The sequence below is a fragment of the Physella acuta genome, unplaced genomic scaffold (assembly GCF_028476545.2).
Source record: "Physella acuta isolate Inbredline_101_S28 unplaced genomic scaffold, ASM2847654v3 ptg001219l, whole genome shotgun sequence".
NCBI classification, from domain to species: domain Eukaryota; kingdom Metazoa; phylum Mollusca; class Gastropoda; family Physidae; genus Physella; species Physella acuta.
Window position 1 is genome coordinate 139,564 of NW_026732736.1, and position 21,868 is coordinate 161,431.

General features: G+C 37.1%; 2 long non-coding RNA genes across 7 annotated transcripts; both read left to right on the forward strand.

Annotated features, from left to right (window-relative positions):
* The first annotated feature begins 3,684 nt into the window (after nucleotides 1–3,684).
* LOC131957196 (uncharacterized) lies at nucleotides 3,685–11,392 on the forward strand. 3 transcript variants are annotated; one of them, XR_009389037.1, is made up of 6 exons: nucleotides 3,685–3,907; nucleotides 6,639–6,870; nucleotides 7,077–7,163; nucleotides 8,349–8,423; nucleotides 10,121–10,163; nucleotides 10,744–11,392. It is a non-coding gene; the product is annotated as an uncharacterized LOC131957196 (long non-coding RNA). The 3 variants fall into 3 exon arrangements; XR_009389036.1 differs by having other exon boundaries at nucleotides 10,121–10,158; XR_009389038.1 differs by having other exon boundaries at nucleotides 10,121–10,158; nucleotides 10,824–11,392.
* Nucleotides 11,393–14,583: 3,191 nt separating this feature from the next.
* Nucleotides 14,584–21,079, forward strand: LOC131957195 (uncharacterized). 4 transcript variants are annotated; one of them, XR_009389034.1, is made up of 6 exons: nucleotides 14,584–14,717; nucleotides 14,991–15,077; nucleotides 17,499–17,573; nucleotides 18,094–18,122; nucleotides 20,034–20,095; nucleotides 21,031–21,079. It is a non-coding gene; the product is annotated as an uncharacterized LOC131957195 (long non-coding RNA). The 4 variants fall into 4 exon arrangements; XR_009389033.1 differs by having other exon boundaries at nucleotides 14,612–14,754; XR_009389035.1 differs by having other exon boundaries at nucleotides 14,612–14,739; nucleotides 20,037–20,095.
* The last annotated feature ends 789 nt before the right edge of the window (nucleotides 21,080–21,868 follow it).

A 21,868-nucleotide genomic window follows, 5' to 3' on the forward strand; every position in this document is an offset into this window, starting at 1 on the left:
ATTTTCACCATCTTCAACATGCATGGTTTGGTGATTTTTTAAATGTTTTTTTTTGCTTGGCAATTTCTATCGCGACTTTATATGATGTTGTGTTTCCTTGGTGAAAACATCCTGTTCGATTAAGTCTCTAACGTTTGCGACTAGCTTCACGCCGACTAAAGTACTTCATATCGTTTTTGGTATGTTCCGAATGACTCGTCGCAAAATGAGATTTTAGTTTTGAAGATTTCCTGACTGAGAACAATTTTGCACAGTATGCATTGTTTCTTCTCTATTCCATTTCTAGTGATGTTAGTAAAGCCAAATTTAAGATATTCTTCTAAATATTTAAGTTTTGTTTCTCATTGCTTAGGTTTAGTATACCAGTTGGCGACCCCCCAGAAAGCCCTTCGCGACCACCAAGGGGGTCGCGACCCCCAGGTTGGGAACCCGTGGTCTAGACATTGATAGAATCATTGATTAAATATAAAAAACGAGCCGACCCGCAGCGTATCATACGCCGCTGTTTAGTTGTTTTATTTTCTACTTTTCAGTAATTCATAATTTGTGAATTCGACAGTACCAATGCTGCCACTGAAAATATTTGTTTTAAAACACTACCCCCCCCCCCCCCCCCCGTGAAAGCAGCCTCCTCTTAGTTATTTCTTAGTTACCTCCTGTAAGTTTAAAATCGAACTAAATTATCTGCCCCTAATAGAAACCCGGCTCTACGGCTCTACGATTTGTAAACATTTAGCTTTGTAAACATTTAGCGTGACCACAGCTCACCAGACAATTTGGGGGTGGGGTGGGGGTGGTAGTGATAGTGATAGAGAGAAAGAGAGGGGACTGCAAGGAGGCGCTTGCAGCTTGTTTTCTAACGGCTCCCAGAAGAGAATTATATATATAGATAAAAAAAATTGAATTTAAAAAAAAAGATTACGGTTAGTTATAAATTCCATCCTATTGAATATTATTTATTAATACCTTAAGAGTGGTAATATAGATTCATAATAAACCGGGAGTGATCTCCCCTAAACTTTTTCGAATATTCTTATATAAAATAACAGGGGATGGGAACTCGGGCTACAGACATGATTTTTAATCCATTTTAAATACTTAAAGTTTTAAAAATATAATAAAATCTCGTAGACAAATTAATTGCACACCAAGTGAACGCCAAATAAAAAAGCGCTGATTAGTGCGCAATATTATTAGTACTTTTAAAATTTACATTAGTTTTTTGAGAAATCGGAAGTAGCGTAAATTACTACTTCCAGTCAACGGAAATTACTCAAAATTTAACAGAAGGTAGAGAATTAGATTTTTTTACTTACATGTGAAATTTCATTTATCTATCTGAAATAGTACCCAAGTTATAGGCTTTTGAAAAATTCAAAGTAGAAAAAGTACCACTTCCGGTTATCGGAAATCGCTCAAAAGTTGATACGGATCTACGATTTTGATAAAATACTTATATATGAAATTTCATCAACCTAGCTGTAACGGTACTCAAGTTATCATGTTTACACACGGACACACACACAGACACACACACAGACATACGGACAGAATTGCAAAGCCCAGATTTTCAGACTGCATTACGCATAAAACCTCTTAATTTTGATAAATCTGGATTGATAATTTTTGCCCGATTAAAATAAGTCCTCTATACTTCGGATGTGATGAAGGACTGAGGTATAATACGGTGAAAATAGTTAAAATTTCAAGTGATTTTTGTGCACGATTACAATACTTTCTCTATACTTCGTATATACGAGAAAGTAAAAAACTAAAGATTTTTCAACTGGAGTGCGCCTAATAGTGTGTTCCTTCCTGAATTGAAATCATCTAACTTACGATAAACTCGACTACTCGATATACTCTACTACAGGGGTTCCCAACCTTTTTTTACTCTAGAGCACATTCTAAAATATCGGTAGGGTGGCGGGCACCACCTATTTTAAATCGACAAACTCCTTCCATAACTTGTCATTTTCCCATAATTTATTTTCTTATTTTCTTATACTCATAATGTATTAATAAATAATGAACAAAAATGTTTCAAAATAATAAAATTATTTGGCCTTTTTTTCAAATTGCATACACACAGAGAAATGTAGTTACAAAACGTAAAGAAAGGTTTTCTGCGTGTACAAGGTGTGATGTGCAAATGGCACTAGCCGTTCCAGGCTAGCGTAAATAGTGCAGTCTGGCTCGCCGCTAGGCAAGTTGGGACATATTTAATAAACCTAGGCAGTCAAAAAAAAACTGTAACAAATAATTTAAAATTAATCATATTTTAAAATAATGTTTATGAAAAAAATTCTGTCTCTGTGAGAGGCGGGCACATACGAATCATTCAGCGGGCGCCATGGCGCCCGCGGGCACAGGGTTGGGAACCCCTGCTCTACTACATTCACAACACATATCAAACAACTTCGATACCTAAACATAACTACACCCGATGCTCCAGAACTACGACACCAACTCGTTTAACTTCACCAAGCTCTACACACGATATTCCCAATCTATAACGATTTCACTGGACCTACTACTACACTTTAACAGTCAATATAATTCGATACCTTAATACCAAAATAATCAATACTCCCGAATCCAGGACTACGATACTTCATAACCTGCATTCTTATTTCTCTATTACCAATCAGATTCCACTAGACCTTCATCTACAAAACAGCCGAATACAAATTATGACACTTTAACACTTTGATACTTTATACCTAAGAAACCATATCAGCAACAGCCCTCCGCCGTTACTCCCAAATCTAAACGATTCATCAAAACTTACTAAACAAGTACAATTCTTTAAACACCCCGTCATTACCAAACTCTATACACCAGGACATAATTCTAATTCAAAGTAAGAGAAAACGAGACTTACAAGCCCTATTAAAATTAGATAACCGTTTGAAATGTTCGAAATTTAAATTACGAACTTATTTAAAGTGGCTGTGATGAAAAGTATAGTATTAGTTTAACTATTACACAACTTATACAAGGGTACGATATTAGACAAATGTTTTTTCGAAAAACTAAGTAAAACTAGACAGTATGCCCAGTGGCGTAGCGAGGTTGGGTGTCACCCGGTGCGGAACTTAATGGTGTCACCCCCAGAGGCGTAGTGACCCTTCCCGGGACAAACTTTCAAATTTTCGATTTGCACCCCCCCCCCCCCACTCAAACTTTCGATTTGCACCCTCTACTCAAGTTTTTCTCTATATATTTTGCTATTTTTTGCCTTGGTGTCACCCCCCCCCCCCCTAAATGGTGTCACCCGGTGCGGTCCGCACCCCCGCCCCCCCCCCCCCCTCGATACGCCTCTGAGTATGCCTATAGTAGTTTATCTCATCTCCGCATTAACCCATCACAAATTATCATGAGTCCTTATCCTTACATTTGTTTTTTTTCTTATGACCAGCAACACATACACGCCATTGAGAATTCAGTTTTTCTATTGATTGGCTTGTAACTTAATGAGGTTTAGAGATTAAGGCATACACTTATAGGCCCTCCACTCCCCACCTCCTCATTATGCTGTCATACATTTTAATCTTGTGCGTGCACATCGTGTGTCATCGATGTGATGGTCTCGTTGCATTATATGTGTGTGACCCCCGGGCAGATGAGGCTCGAACACTGGGGACAGCAACCAGTGTAGTGGGAAAACCACAAAAACACATAACTACTGCCTTGTATGGAAGCATTTCCAGAAAGAATAGGCTGAACTCTGTGTCAATGGCCTATGAAGCGCATAAAGAGTTCACACGTTGAACCGTAATTGTGTTGGAAATAGTCACGTCTAACATTACAATTAAGCAGAGGAAGCTGTTTCTATTAATGCAGAGCTGTTCAACATTTCACAGAAACAAGTGAACTCTACTTCACTTGCCCTATAGACCGTCAGGTTTGAAAAGGGAACCTTACTTTTTTCTTACAAAAATGTATTCTGATTATAAAATGGATTGTATTTTTAACTAATTAATGTTGAATTGACCTAGATTCTAGATCTAGTTCTATAAATAACTTTCTTCGACAGCTGATATTTTTAGATTCTAGATCTAGATCTAGAGAAATTTATTGTATAGGCTACTTATATGAAAAGTAGTGTTGAAAATTGATATTTGCGTTGGAACGTAATAGAAATAGCAAACGGGCGTATTGTAAGAGCTATAGCCGACAGAATATTAGCTTTAGAACGCGTTAAACGTTGGAATGGGCAACGAAATCTTGGATGGAAGCCGCCATTAATGTTGTATAAATTAAATCAATCATGTGACGTCACTATTCACTATAAGTAAAGTCGTTGTTCTGAACTTTTATAATTAACTAGACTACCCGTCATCCCTTGGATAACTGTGGGTTTCGGGGGTCATCCATCAAAAAACATCACGTCTGTCACTCAGAGGCATAGCAACCCTTCCCAGCGCCCGGGGACAAACTTTTCGATTTGAACCCCCCCCCCCCACAGGATTTCGATTTGCAACCCCCCCCCCCAAACTTTTGATGTGCACCCCCCCCCCTCAAGATTTCGATTTGAACCCCCCTCCCCCACTCAAACTTTCGATTTGCACCCCCCTCAACCTTTCAATTTATTTTTCCAACCCATTTTGGCGCCCCCTAAGGTCGGCGCCCGGGGACATATGTCCCCCCCCCCCTCGCTACGCTACTGCAGTGTCACTTATCACAAAAAACAGACCCCCACATTCCAAAATATGTTTTTTATCTTTTAAAAACACCGAAAACACCGATTTCGGACTATCCCTTCATATACTGACGTCACAGGTGACCTACTCAACTCTACTTCACCTGCCCAGTGTCCCGCCAAGTCTCAAAAAACTATTCCAGCCGAGCATGTCTCTGACCACACTATCTTTTCATATGCTTAGGACAAAGAAACAGATGAACTCTACTTCACCTGCCCTGTATCCTGCCAAGTTCAGATAGGCAACTTTATCATTCACATATAAAAAAAAAATTGAAAAAAAAATATCATTGACATATTGATCTAGAACCTGTGCCACCCGCATGAGAGCCGATTACACTACCAACTTAGCTATTTACTCGTAACGTCACAAGTGAATTTTTATACTATACTTTGAGTCTCCTTATGCAACTTGATTTACGCGCATAGATCTAGAACTAAGTCTAGTAGCAATGACTTTCAAATTAAATTTTATATTAAATTAGCCAAACAAAGATTTATATAAAATAAAGAAGGTCTGAAATTATCTAGATCTAGATAGAATTATCTAGATCTAGATTCTACGACTCGCTTGCTTAAGTCTTAAGTTTAGTTTTTCTTGCTAGATCTAGAATCTAGATCTAGATAGATCTAATCATTAGCTACGCTGATAGGCACGGAGCGAGCATTTCAAAATTTGCATAGTCGAAACAAAGATTTATACAAAATAATAAAGGTCTAAAATATTTTAGTATATAGAAACTCATTATTATCTAAATCTAGATAGAATTATCTATATTCTAGATCTACGACTGGTTTGCTTAAGTCTCGTTTTTTTTTGGATTGTATTTATAACTAATAAATCATTGATTTGACCTAGATTCTAGATTCTAGATCTAGATCTATAAAATAACTTTCCTTCGACAGCTGATCTTTAGATCTAGAGAAATTTATTGTAAAACTAAATGAAAAAGACAGTTTTTTCTTTTTTGGTTTGTATTTAGATCTATAACTAATAAATCTTTGATTTGACCTAGATTTAGATTCTAGATTCTAGATCTAGAATCTAGATCTATAAATAACTTTCTTGAACAGATTGTAGATCTAGAGAAATTTATCGTAAAACTAAATGAAAAAGACAGTTGAAAATTGATATAAGTGTTGGAACGTAATAAATACAGCAAACGGACGTATTGTTAAAGTTAAAGCCGACAGAAAATTAGCTTTAGAACGCGTTAAACATTGGAATGGGAACACAATGTTCTTCGATAGGCCGCCATTAAAATAAACACATCATGTGACATCACTGTTTCCATCGAGTCTAGTGGCTTTTCAAATCTTTAAAAAAAATTGTGGTTATTCTACCTATGAATATATCAATAAATTAATTAACGTCTTTAAATAAATGTGTGATTAACAGTCTGTCTTAAAACAAAAATTGTTCTCTACCTAGATACTATTTTACAGCTGTCCACAATGAATAGAAGTATTCACAATACCCAATCAGCCAAACAAAAAAACAAACAAATAAATATTCAAACATGTAAACAAAGTTGAGTTTTAGTAGTATTAGATAGAAGATAGATGTGGTTAATCTACCAATGAATAAATCAATAAATTAATCAACGTCTTTATTTTAATTTGTGATTTACAGTCTGTCTGAAAACAAATATTGTTCTCTACCTACATACTATTTTACAGCGCTATACATAGTGCAGATTCTCTCCTGTAACCAAACGGACAAACAAAAAAAATAATAAAAAAATAAAAATAAAAATAAATAAATATTCAAACATGTAAACAAACTTCAGTTTTAGTAGTATATAGAAGATGTGTAAAGAATCTGTACAGCATATAGGCTTGTGATTATTATACTGTAATCTACTCGTCAGTTCCCATTATGGTATGCGAAACTAATTTTCAAAATCTGCTTTTAACCTGTTAATCCCCAAAGGTTTACCAAGTGTTTCTATAAGCTGGATTTATCACTACTCTTGTTAATTAACACAAGCCAATAGAAATGAGACATGTGATAAAACCTACATTCAAAAATTGAATTTAACGTGTCATGAACAGAACACTTGTATTCTCCCAGCCGTTGGCATCGCGAATTGACTAAATAAGCATCGCGAATTGACTAAATAATAAATTACTGTTATTATTTGGTAGCATTATTTCATAACAATGTAAGTATTTACTTTCTGGTATCTGTATGTTTATTTTTTATGTTAAACTTTAAGCTATTGTATATTTGAGAATGTAATATTGAAAATATCATTCGACGGCTAATGTAAAAAATATTAACAATATGATATCGATGACAACAAATCAAAGTAATAAAACTAATTGATTTATAATTACTGATTTGTTTTATTATTACACCTTTGTTTAGTTTTCCTCAGCTGATTAAAATGAAGTTCGCGGTTCTCCTTCTCGTGGTCCTGGTGTGTCTGTTAAATCTCATCGTTGAATCCGAAAGGTGAGTTCACTTAAACTTTCCTTATCTCATAACAAAAGTAAAGTTCCCTTTTCAAACCTCAAGATACGGTGGGCAATTAAAGTATACTAGCCGACCCGCGGCATATCATACGACGCTATTTAGTTGTTGTTTTTTCTACTTTTCAGTTATTCATAATTTGTGAATTCGACACTACCAACGCTGCCACTGAAAATATTTCTTTAAAACACTATAAGTAGCTCGTTAAGGACGATAATCCCCCCCTCCTCCCCCTCCGTTAAAGTAAACTCCACTTAGTTACCCCCCCCCCCTACGTTTAAAATCGTTTCAAAATAAATTATCTGCCCCTAATAGTCGTCACTAAACCCGGCTCTGTTTGTAAACATTTAGAGTGAACCACAGCTCACCAGACCATGTAGGTGTGGGGGTGGTAGGGAGCGCGTTTACAGCTTGTTTTCTAGCGTCTCCCAGAAGAGAATTATATATATATAGATTGACTAGTTTGTGTAACCATAGCACTTGAATGGATAGTGTAGCCAGCACTCAGGACTTGAGTAAGATACCCATCTTCTCTATTTCAAGCAAAACGAAGAGAAAATGATATTTTTGCAGCATTGTCCATCTGTTCATGCTTCATGATCAACATTCCCTCTAAAGGGAAAAGGCTAGTGTGCAACTTGTATTTTGTGTGCGCGGTGTTCTAAAAGTCTTATACCAGGATATATGTATTTTACAAAAGGACTGCGCGGTAGTTTTAAAACTACTGCGCTGCCGCGCAACCGCGCAGCTTAGAAGGAAGACTGTTCATGATGCTATGCTATATATTCGTGTGACCCACTCCCCGGTTAGATTGTGTCAGTCTGCCTTCAAAGATGCAGACAACTCTTTAACATTTTAAATTTTAAATAGATTTGAAAATTGTATCTCTGTAAATTTAGCAATTATTCAAATTGATGTGACCTCTTCAATAGTGTTACCTGTCCACGACTGTGTGTATTAAAATTGATAAGAAAAACATCATTACCAATGCAATAAATTAAGTTGTAAGCCTGCAATTTTATTTTTTTTTTTTTTTTTTTTTTTTTTTTTTTTTTTTTTTGTAAACTATTTGTGCACCAAACGATGAATAATTTCATTGATTCATTTTAATTTCTTGTCACACAACTCAAACATCTGCTTCATATTTTCTTCTTTATGTTTAAACAGTTGTTGTAAAACGTATGGTCAACGTTGTGGCGAAGGCACAGACTGCTGTCCTTTTCTTGAGTGTAGCCTCAAGAGGTATTTGATATGGATCTAATTAATTAAATTTAAGAGTAATTTCTTTGTTAAGCGGAATATTATATCCACACTAAAAGTTATCATAAAGTGGTGTGGGCTGGGGTATTGACCGTTCTCATATTAAAATGATAAAATTCACAAGTATTTTATTTTTATATTATATTTTAAAATAAGCCTCAACCTAAATCTCCCATAACGATCCATGATTTACACCTAAAGATCACAATTGTGAATAAAAAGGGTGTTTTACGTCTAGTGCAGTAAGTAAAACAATACCCGAGACAATAGCTTTACATTGAACCAGAGTTGTCCGAAAGGTCAAGAAAGACCTAGTGTATGTGAAATGTTAATTTTTTTCAAAAAACTGTGTTTATTAAATAATGGATCGACCACAGGCTTGTCAAATAATCCTGAAAAATAGTGGCGTAGGCAAAGGGGGGGGGGGGGGTAGGGGGGATAACCCCTCCCATGGACTCACACCCCTATATATATATATAGGGGCGTGAGTCCATATATATATATATATATATATATATATATATATATATATATATATATATATATATATATATATATATATATATATATATATATATATATATATGATTTTATACATATGGAAAAATATTTGAACCCCTCCCATGTCTGATTCCTGGCTATGCCACTGCTGAAAAATATCTTGTTATCTGCCTAATAAGCTCCCTTAAACTATTGCATTAAATAATGTGGCAGCATACGCCTCAGTCGAATAGTAGATTGTAGTCTGGTAACCCTAAAGTCTCGAGTTCGAATCCTCCCTGTTCTGATGAGTACCTGACTCACGTTAGAGAAAGTAAAGATTACTTGACAGAGCTAACCTCACGTCGAGCTCAGTTGCGTGTTGTGTCCCATGGACCGCCATCTTTGATGGGGTCACGTGATTTTAAGTAATGTACCGGGATCTTTCCTCTAGTCCAAGATACAATTTTCTTATCCGACGGTCCTAATAGAAATTTGATCACTTCATATGGTCTAGCGGTAGAGAGCTGGACTACTAACCAGTAAGTCTCGAGTTCGAATCCGGGTTCAAGTCAGTAGACCGTCTCTGAGTTCGAATCCAGGTTCAAGTCAGTAGACCGTCTCTGAGTCCACCCAACTCTGATGGGTACCTAACTCACATTAGGGAAAGTAAAGGCGGCTGGGCATAGTGCTGACCACACTATCTCTTCATATGCCGAGGTCACAGAAACAAGTAAACTCTACTTCACTTGCCCCCATAGACCGTCAGGTTTGAAAGGGAAACTTTATATGAGATGGATGAGCGCTAGAGTTTCAATTTAAGTATTACACTGAGATATAAACAAAACTGTATTGACATGAGAATATAGCTTTAGCGTGCATAGAGATAATAGCTTTTGCGGCGGTTAGATACGTTAATGGCTATTCTGTATTAGCTTTAAGAGATAAATCAAATGACTGTTCTAAAATGTTTTTATTCAACCATCAAATAACTCTAAAATACGGAAACTAAGAATATTCAGAAAACTTTAGCTAAAGGTGTCAGAATTATAATCGTATGACGGCAGAAAAAAATAATTATCTCAGCAAATTATTCCAATTGTTTAAGATACAATTTATTTCTATTTAATGATAATTTTTGTTTTTAGCGTTGTGCGTTATGATACAATTTGTAATTGAAACATAATTTTTGTTTTTAGCATAGGGTTTGCCTGTGCTTGACGTGGAAAACCAAACGGTAAAGTATGTTATCGAGAAAGTTGTTTGTATTGGGTTTTTTTCTGTCTGTCTGTCTGTCTGTCTGTCTGTCTGTCTGTCTGTCTGTCTGTCTGTCTGTCTGTCTGTCTGTCTGTCTGTCTGTCTGTCTGTCTGTCTGTCTGTCTGTCTGTCTGTCTGTCTGTCTGTCTGTCTGTCTGTCTGTCTGTCTGTCTGTCTGTCTGTCTGTCTGTCTGTCTGTCTGTCTGTCTGTCTGTCTGTCTGTCTGTCTGTCTGTCTGTCTGTCTGTCTGTCTGTCTGTCTGTCTGTCTGTCTGTCTGTCTGTCTGTCTGTCTGTCTGTCTGTCTGTCTGTCTGTCTGTCTGTCTGTCTGTCTGTCTGTCTGTCTGTCTGTCTGTCTTGGTTCATGATTCAAAACAAGTCTCATTTAATCATGCAAAATCGATTCAGCGTTTTGAAAGTGAAAATTTGGGCAACGAAATGATATTGACCAGTTCGTATGTTTAGATTAGTATTTTTATTATAAATATCCTTAAATTTTATAAAAATATCTTGTTAAGTAAACAATACTGTTCCTGTTTATAATTGACTTTTCTTTTTCCTCGCAGAAAACTAAAAGAATAAAAGAGACTATAAAAAAAAAATATCGATCATTGACAAAAGTTTTAACTTTTTTCCTTCAATTTAGTTTTTAACCAAATAGGGATTGATAAAAAGAGAATATGTCACCACATAAAACATACTAAACTGCTGACTGTTGTGGGGATTTTTCAATGAATCTTATTAGTTGGAGTTATGCATGTAGCACAGAGAAATAAATGTACTTGTCTTTATTTTATATCCGCGTGTTACTGTCTGATATATGATATAGCCGCTATGTGATTTATGTCATTTGATAAATGCCCTTGTTTCTGATGGTGACCGGAAAAATGCGCAGCTGAAAATTGTGCAACAGAAAACATGAATGGGCATTTGTGTTTTCTTAAATCGATCATTTAAAGACATTAACAAAGAATTAATAGATGTACATTTTAGCATACTACACCATACTTCACCGAAATATGACACAATTAAATTAAAATGGATTAGTATAATTAGTTTGTATTTGCGCATTTTTCTGTTTGGGCAGTTTTCCGATGCGCAGTTTTGTGTCGAAACATCAAAGCATTACTATCATAGTTACTTAATATCTCGTGAGTTACCACCACATGATAACATATTGAATAGAAAAATTAATTTTCCACGGTATATAAATGTAAACTTTCCTTTTATGAAGTTAAAACGCTTGAAGCATATTTCTTCGAATCCTATTTGTACTATTGTCGTCACGTTTTGGGTTAATTTGATGATTGATTAGTTGTCTCGTCTACAATACAATCGGCTCCATAAACATGATAATACATAAGGAAAGTTTTATTTAATGGTATACCTGGGGTAATTTTTCTCACAGTATAACAGAAGGTGAAGATATTGATTGATGTGACGATTGCTGGACTTCGATGATCTGTCGTTAGGTGGTGCAGGTTTAACTTTTAAAATGTTTGGTAGTTTTACATTCGAAGAAAAATTGTTTTGTTTCCTTTTGCCCAACACAAAACATTCCACCACAGAATGTAAACTTGTTAACTCTCGCTGGAATAATAAAAAGAGCTGGAATTTTATTTTTAGTCAGTATAGCTGGAGGAATATATGCCCAGTACATGTGAATGGTTTTTGTGTAGTCTAAACGTGACAGATCAGGTTTTGCACGTGGTACTCCTGTCTTCTTATATTCTCCAGTTGCTACTCACCTTCTGAAGTGTAACAAATCAAATGTCAAGTCATCTCGTTTATTAGGATAACCCAAGTCAACCTTTTGATTTAATGTCAAGTCAACCCGTTGAGGTCAATGCGCCTTTCTCCACCCTTCCCCAACGCCACACACACCTCTCTCATTACGTCATTAGGACACTATCAATGACTTTGTGAAACTACATCTAAACGTCAGACAACAAATCTTTCTAAAATATAAACACTGTGCCAGAGGCGTAGCGAACCTTCCCGGCGCCCGGGGACAAACTTTCGATTTGCACCCCCCCCTCAAACTTTTCATTTGCATCCCCCCTCAAACTTTCGATTTGCACCCCCCCCCCCCCTCGAACTTTTCATTTGCACCCCCCTCAAACTTTCAATTTGGCGCCCCCCTAAGGTCGGCGCCCGGGGACATATGTCCCCTCCTCGCTACGCCTCTGCACTGTGCCCTAGGTGGGTGATCAGTTTAGGGGAATAAGCAGATAGTAGTTTTGAGATTAACAATGCCAGTAATATAGCTTAACAGATCTTTTTATAAAACTAAACAGATGAGTTATTGACGCTAAAAATATCTTGTTATGGAGCTAAGCAAATCAGGTTAAAGAGCTAGATTTGGAAATGAAGCTAAACAGTACCATAGAATAAGGAAAAGATTTGGATTAGTTTAGTTACTACACAGATTATATAAAGGGTAAGATTTTTTTTTTTCGAACAACTAAGTAAATCTAGACATCATGAAAGTTTGCTCATGTCCACATTAACTCATCACAAATTATCACTAGTCCTTATCCTTACATTTGTTTTTTTTTCTTATGGCCAGCAATACATACACACCATTGTGAATTCAGTTTTTTTATTGATTGGCTTATAAAATAATGAGGTTCAGAGATTAAGGCATACACTTATACCCACTCTACTACCCCCCTCCTCATTTTAATCCTGTGCGTGCACATAGTGTGTCTGCGATGTGATAGTCACGTGGCATTAAATGTGTATGATCCCCGGGTAGGTGAGGATCGACAGCTGGGGACAGCAACCAATCTAGGGGGAAAACTACAAAATACAATAACTACTGCCTTCCATGGGAGCAAATCGAAAAAAAGAAAAGGCTGAAATCGGAGTCAAAGGCCTACTTGGCGCATAACTAGCTGACACGTCAGTGGCGTAGGCAGGGGGGGGGGGTAACCCCCCCATAGACCCCTCGGTGTATATATATATATAAATTATGAGGGGGGGGGGGTGCAAATCGAAAGTTTGAGGGGTGGGTGCAAATCGAAAGTTTGAGGGGGGGGGATGCAAATCAAAAGTCTGAGGGGGGCTGCAAATCGAAACTTGTCCCCAGGTAAAAATTGGAACCCCCCCCCCCCCTTTAGACGATCCTGGCTAAGCCACTGTGACACGTTAAACCTGTATTGTGTTGGAGGAAGTTACGTCCAACATTACAATTCAAAAAGAAACAGAGGAAGCTGTTTCTCTTAATGCAGAGCTGTTCAACTTTAGCACAATGCTGTTTCTTTTAAGACAAGGCTGTACAAATTTTGAAAAAAAATGCTGCTTCTGTTAAGGCAAGGTTGCCACTACTCAACATTTGCTCAATACCATTTTAGTTTTTATCATAAACATTATTTATTATACCAGTAAAGAAGAAAGAACATTATCTATTGCATTAGAACCTTATAATAAATATAGAAGTGAACAATCTTCTCTGCAATAGTAATTTAACCATGAACATTATCAGTTGAAGACGTGTGTGTGTGTGTGTGTTTGTGTGTGTTTTGATGTGTGGGTGTGTGGATGTGTGGATGTGTGGATGTATGAGGGTGTGTGGATGCAAATACCCATGTGTTGACATATGGTGATGGTGTGTTTCATTGTTTGTGGTAAATGTCAAAAATGTGTTCAATTTTTTTTGTTTACTTTCTTTGCAAGATACAAATTAAAAAAAAAATGTTATAACAGTGTGCCATAGCATAAACAATATATTTTTTGTCTAATGTATATGTGTATACTAATATCAAAAGGCTTTCTGCTTAAAGTATGTGTCTAACTTAATCTTTAACGCATTCTTTTATTTCGAAATGCATATACCTGGATTTATCTATTGATTTCATTGACCGTTCATTCGGGACATTTCATTAAGATGTCTTTCAGATCTGTTCAGCTTACAACCTTGCGATTATTATAATGTAATCCAGGGGCGTAGCGAGGGGGGGGGGGCGGGGGGTGCGGACCGCACCGGGTGACACCATTTAGGGGGTGACACCAAGGCAAAAAATAGCAAAATATATAGAGAAAAACTTGAGGGGGGTGGAAGTCGAGGGGGGGGGGGTGCAAATCGAAAACACTTGAGGAGGGGGTGCAAATCGAAAGTTTGACGGGGGTGCAAATCGAAAACTTGAGGGGGGGGTGCAAATCGAAAGTTTGAGGGGGGGGGTGGAAATCGAAAACTTGAAAGTTTGTCCCCGGGAAGGGTCGCTACGCCTCTGGGGGGTGACACCATTAAGTGCCGCACCGGGTGACACCCGACCTCGCTACGCCACTGATGTAATCTACTTGTCAGTTCCCATTGTGGTATGCGAAACTAATTTTCAAAATCTGCAGTCAACCTGTTCATTTCAATAGATTTACTGTTTCTATAAGCTGGGTTTATTACTACACTTGTTAATTAATAACAACCAACAGAAATCAGCCATATTATAAACCCTACATTTAAAAAATTAATTTAATGTTCCTTGAACAGAACACTTGTATTCTTCAAGACGCTGTGCATCGTGAATTGACTTAATAATAAGTTATCATTATTTTATAAAATAGTAATCATTGTCATTGTAATCAATGTTTTTTACGTGTAATTTTAAAGTAATTGTAAATTTGAGAATATAATAGTAAAATATTATTTGATGGCTAATATAAATGTATTAACAATTTGATATCGATGACATCTAATCAAAGTAATAAAACTAATTGATTTATAATTACTCATTTGTTTTATAACATTAATATTAAATGTATGAACTAAGCATATGTTTGTGTTTGAAACTAACAAGAGAAATTCTTTGTTCAGTTTTCCTCAGCTGATTAAAATGAAGTTCGCAGTTCTCCTTCTCGTGGTCCTGGTGTGTCTGTTAAATCTCATCGTTGAATCTGAAAGGTGAGTTCACTTCAACTTTCCTTATCTCATAACAAAAGTAAACTTCCCTTTTCTAACCTCACGATCCGTGGAGCAATCCTAACATATAAAAGACCATGTGCGCACTTCTCTCTCTCCTCTCTCTCTGTATCTGTTCGCAAGTTTTTTAGGCGATGTGATCAATATATACAGCGATATATGGGGAATTTAAAGATATGGACTTTTGTTGAAATTAATATGGTGTATGTTAAAAATTTATAAACTAAATTTTATTTATTAAAGCAGGAAAATAAAAATAAAGGCATATTCTAATGTAGAAACACATTTTTAACTATGCCGCTGGAAAAGTGTTTATTGTTGTGGCAACAACGCAATAAACAATGACGTCACATGCCACATGCTTAAAACTACGGAAAGAACACAAAACTAATGGCGTCATCTTACATTTTTAAAACTGCATTTAGATCTACTTATCAATACGTACGCTATGAAATGTATACAATTTTCTCAGCCTAAACTAATAAAATTTACTTTATCTTTTTAAATTCTAGATCTAAAGCGACGGGTAAACTAGAATTAATCCAGCCGTAGATTCTACATCTAGACTCTAGCTCTATCTAGATCTAGATCTAGAATGTATACAAATAATGAGTTTCTATACTAAACTATTTCAGGCCTTGATTATTTTATATAAATCTTTGCTTTGTTTATTTAGCTATGGAATTGGCTAATTTGGAATATAAATTAATTTGAATAGTGTCTATTCGCGTAACTCAAGTTTCTTACACTGACTCTAGATCTAATTAAAGTACCCCACTAATTCTGCAACTAATTGTAGATGATAGTCTAATAGGTACCATGCGGGTGGTACGGGTTCGATACACACCACGTCAATGATTTTTTTTTTTACAATTTTTTTATAGATATGAATGTTAAAGTTCCCTATCCGAACTTGGCGGAACACGGGCAGGTGAAGTAGAATTCACCTGTTTCTGTCTTTTAGCATATGAAGGGATAGTGTGGTCCGACCCATGCTCTAGTCAAAATAGGTGTTTTAAAAAGACAAAAACAACATAACTACCATTGAACAGCCGGGTTTTTAACCATTTAAGTCCCTTAATTTTAAGTCTCTTAATCAGCGTGTGCATTTATTATGGTGTTGTGTTGACTAATAATGTATATAATTCGGTTTTAATTTTTCTAATAGGTATTGGTAGTCTGTGTTATTTTAAATGTGTCGGATTTTTTAAAATTAAGTTTTTTCTTTGCTTTGTCACTAAAATCGTTCCACGTTTAGTAAAGCACATAGCGTTTTGACGAATATCGTTTTATAAAATATGTTTCTCATACAAGTATAACATTAAAATATTAAAATATATAAGCCTATAATTCACAGCTAGTTGAAGTAGATTTGACTAGTTTCTGTAACCACATCGCAGAGGCGTAGCGACCCTTCCCGGCGCCCGGGGACAAACTTTTAGATTTGCACCCCCCCTCAAGATTTCGATTTGCACCCCCCTCAAACTTTCGATTTGCACCCCCCGTCAACCTTTCAATTTATTTTTCCAACCCATTTTGGCGGCCCCTAAGGTCGGCGCCCGGGGACATATGTCCTCCGCCCCCCCCCCCCTCGCTACGCTACTGCCACAGCGTATGAATGGCTAATGTATCCAGCACATTCCTCAGCCACTTTTACTTTCCCGAACGTGATTTAGAAAACCATATTCTCTATTTCAAGCAAAACGAAGAGATATTAATATTTTCCAGCACTGCCCGTCTGTTTTATGCTTCATAGGCCTTATTTTTTTATATTTACATTCTTGTGACCCATTCCTCGGTTAGATTGTGTCAATCTGCCTCAGAGGCGTAGCGAGGGGGTCGGGGGGGGGGAGTGGTGGGGTGGCGGGGGGTGCGGACCGCACCGGGTGACACCATTTTCGAGGGGGGGGGTGCAAATCGAAAGTTTAAGGGGGGGGGGGGGTGAAAATCGAAAATTTGAGGGGGGGGGGGTGCAAATCGAAAGTTTGTCCCCTTGAAGGGTCGCTACGCCTCTGGGGGGGGGGGGGGTGACACCATTAAGTGCCGCACCGGGTGACACTCGACCTCGCTACGCCACTGGTCTGCCTTCAAAGATGCAGTTAACTCTTTAACATTTCATAGTTTAAATAGACTTGAAAACTGTATCTCTGTAAATTAAGCAATTATTCAAACTGATTTGACCTCTTCAATAGTGTTACCTGTCCACGACTGTGCGTATTAAAATTACAAAGTAAGCATTATTACTAATGCAAAAAATTTAATTGTAGGCCTACACGTATATTTTATTTATATTTTGTAAACTAATTGTGCACCAAACGATGAATAATTTCATTGACTTTCTTTTATTTTCTTATCATATAACTCAAACATCTGCTTCGTGTTTTCCTCTTTTTGTTTAAACAGTTGTTGTCAAAATCATGGTGAAAGCTGTGGTCATGGCACCCATTGCTGCACTTTTCTTACGTGTAACCACAAGAGGTATTGGATATTGATATAATTAATTAAATTTGAGAGTACTGTAGGGGTCGGTGTGGTCGAGTCGGTAAAGCTCATGGTTGCTAAACCGAAAAGTCTCGAGACAACTCCAAAATTAAACAACTGCTGCCTTTTAGTTTGTTCTTGGTTGGACAAAGGCTATGGAAGCAAATCCAAAAAGAAAAGCAGGCTGAAATCGGAGTCAATGGCCTCAATGGCGCATAACCATGGTTGATAAATTCGAACAAAGTCTCGAGTTCAAACCCACTGGCAGATAAATCTCGATCCCCTTCAACACTAATAATTAAGAACGAAGAAGAAGAGAGTACTGTCTTTGTTAAGCGGAATATTATATCGACACTTAAAGTTGTCGTATGGTGGGGTGTGGACCTTTCTCATATGTAAAATTATCTCAGCTAATTATTCCAATAGTTTAATATCCAATTTATTTTAATTTAATGATAACTTTTCTTTTTAGCATTGTGTTAAAATTTGTAATTGAATCATAATTTTTGTTTTTTAGCACAGGGGGTACTTGTGGTTACCGTTTAGGTGAGATCACTCCCGTTATATGTATATATATAAAGCAATGTATGTGTGTGTGTGTGTGTGTGTGTGTGTGTGTGTGTGTGTGTGTGTCTGTCTGTCTGTCTTTTATGCATTACTACACCTCTCATCACATCGCCGTGAAACTTTGGGAAGTTGTTGTGAATATTCCTGGGGAGGTTTCTGCGGAATTTATTTTTTTTAATTTGCAGGGGTGGCGCCCCGGCAGGGCGCAATTTTTTTTTCTCTATATACGGTATATAAAAATAAAAGTCGATTTTGGTTTGACATCGTTCATCTGATAGCCATGAGACTTAGGGGAGTTCATTATAACACTCTAGGAAAGGGTTCTGTAAAAAATAATTTTTACTTTCGCAAGGGCGGCGCCACGGGAGGGTGCGATGTTCCTCTATATATGGTATATAAAAATAATAAAAGTGAATTGCAGTGACACCCTTCATCCGATAGCCATGACACTTTGGGGAGTTCATTATAAAACTCTAAGGAAAGGTTCTGTAAAAAATCATTTTTAATTTCGCAAGGGCGGCGCCACGGTATGTTGCGATTTTTCTCTATATACGGTATATAGAAATAAAAGTCGATTTTGGTGTGACACCGTTATCCGATAGCCATGAGACTTTGGGGAGTTGAACAATTTAGGGAAAGGGTTCTGTAAAAAAAATACTTTTTTAATTTCGCAAGGGCGGCGCTACGAGAGGCTGCGATTTTTCTCTATATACGGTTTATAAAATTTTGGTTTCACACCGTACATCCGTGTACCATGAAACTTTGGGGGAGATGATTAGATCACTCAATGGTAGGGTTCTGCAAAAAAAATATTGTTTAATATCGGGGGGGGGGGGGGGGAGGGGAGCGATTTTTTTTCTCTATACACGGTATATAAAAAATAAAACTCGGATGCGGTTGATCCGAGTGCCATGAAACTTTAGGGAGTAGATGAGAATACTCCCGAGAATATTTCTGCGAAAAAGAAAACTAAAGTTTCTTATGGGCAGCGCCATATAGGGTACAACTTTTATCAATACACGGTTTGGCGCCCAGAGTTTTAGAGCGACGATGTTAGCACTTGGCATCCGTTAATCGAGCGTCCTGCATAGCGAGTACGGGGTACTACTAGATCTATATTCAGCGGTAAAACTACAACAGGCTTCTAAAAATAACTTTGTAACGCGAGGAAATCCTTCTGTACAGTTTCGTCACCTTGCCAAAGATGAAAAAATAACTTTTTGAAAATGAGGAGCCTACTGTAGAGTTTCGTCACTTTGCGAATGATGAAATTAGCATCTATTATTAGACAACCCAGTCAGAAATTAAGATCGAGCATCTAATACTAGACCATTAGTAACGCTAGCATATTGCATCAGTCACACTGATATTTAAAACATGTCAAATACTTTTTAGCGCAATTTCCATACGGACAATTGCGATTATTAACTCGCCATTTCTGGATGGATGGATGGATGGATGAATGAATGAATGAATGAATGGATGGATGGATGTGTGTCCGCAGCTTTACCGCAGCTTTAAGTCGTATCTGCTCCTCAATGAAGCAATATCGAGGACTAGTTCCAAAAGAAAATATGTTAAGCAAGTTCCGAGGATGATTGTGGGCTAAAAAAGTTCCCGGAATTCCTTCCTGGATTTCCCGGAAAAGCCAAAAAACCTTTAAAAATGCAGTTTTTGGCCCATATCTCGGCAACCAGACCATTTAGCGACTTGAAACATATAACAATCGATTCCTGCCATAATTTAGAACAATATTGCTGAAGAAAGTTTTCAAAAATATTTTTTCCGTTGGTCACAAAAAAATTAATTTCTTCTAATTTGTATTGGCTAAGATTACTAAGAATATACAAATATTTCTACCACCCTCATCCCTTCGCGTCTCACCACTAGAAGAAGCGAAGCGGTAAAGTTCATAAACCAAGCACACCGGCTGAGGCAGTCGCTAGTGAGAGGTAACGTCTACTTGTTTTTTTTAAACTGAGCATCGTGTAGGCCTACTCGTTAAAATAAAACTATTTCCGTTGATATAGGTTAATATAGTTGTCTTTTTTTTTAGCGCAAATAACATAAGGAAATTGCGCTTAAATTGTCACTAGACTTATTATTAACTCGTTTTTACGTGTTAAAGAAAAAAATCCTGATCATTTGTGTCACCTTAACGAGTGACGCAATCTGCATCATTGTTAACGGGATGTTATTTGGCACGATGGTGCCTGTTAGTTTTAAGGAGCCAGGGTCCGTACGCGGCGCCTATGCGGTAGTGTAATCGAGGGGGGGGGGGTCCTGAGAGCGCCACTCTACGTCCCTGACACATGGGTGGTCAACGAAGTGTATTCTACCTCATTAATTGGGTGAGTGATTAATGTACACTCAAGTTTTTCATGCGGTTGTGTAGGTAAACCCGTTCCCCGATATTTATGATCCAAGCGCAGGCATTGTTTACATTTAAATAACTCACTTTTACAAAACAAGGTCACGCGTCTAAGAATATAGGATTGGTAACGTATGGATGAAACCCTTCTTATATATTTCGTCGGACTTTCTTCTATTCCCGCGGCAACGCGCGAGGACAGGTACGCTAGCAGCTTATAATAATTTACTCAACAACAATTTTAAATATCCGGGCTATGAAACGGACCAGGAAGAGGAAAATAACCGAATAAAAAAATATTGTGGTTTTTTAATATTCAAAACAAGTCTCATTTAAACATGAACAATAGATTGAGCGTTTTGAAAATGAAAATTGTAGGCAATCAAATGCTATGGACCTGTGCATATGTTTAGATTAGGATTTTAGTATTATGAATATATTTAAATATTACAAAATTAGCATTGTTAAGTTAACAATGCTGTTACTGATTATAATAGATTGTTCTTTTTCTTGCAGGTTTTTAAAAGAATAAAAGAGACTTCCAAAAAAAAATATTGATCATTGACAAACGTTTTACCTTTTTTCTTTCAATTTAATTTTTTACGAAATGACTATTGATAGGAGGAGAATATGTCACCATATAAAAACATACTAAACTGCTGACTGTCGTGGGGATTTTACAATGAATAATAAGTTGTACTTGTGCAAGTACCACAGATAGATAAATGTACTTGTCTATATTTGATATCCAGGAGTCACTTATATATGCTATAGCCGCTATTTGGTTATATATATATATAAGATTGCGCTGTTTAAGAAAGAAAAATTCTGAGGGTTCTAGGAACTGTAGATTTTCATTCACAGCTTTTTTTTGTAGAATAAAGCGTGATGTTCAGGCGAGCATCAAACAGAATTTCTGTGGAGTTTTCAGAATTTGATACGTTCCACTTGAGGCGTTTCAAATAGCACGCGACGAACCCTGGTAACCGGGACTGTTCTCGAGGGGACAGTCATCCGTGACAGCCAGCTGCAGAAGGTTGGTCATCACACAGTTGCCTTTCGAACCCTCGGGCAGATGAGGCTCGTTAGCTGGGGACAGCCACTCTTCTAGGAGAGACAACTCCAAAATTAAACAACTGCTGCCTTGTAGTTTGTTCTTGGTTGGACAAAGGTTATGGAAGCAAATCCAAAAAGAAAAGCAGGCTGAAATCGGAGTCAATGGCCTCAATGGCGCATAACCAGTTGACACGTAACGCTTAATTGTGTTGGAGGCGTGGTCAAGTCGGCAAAAAGCTCATGGTTGATAAATTCGAATAAAAGTCTCGAGTTCAAACCCACTGGCAGATAAATCTCG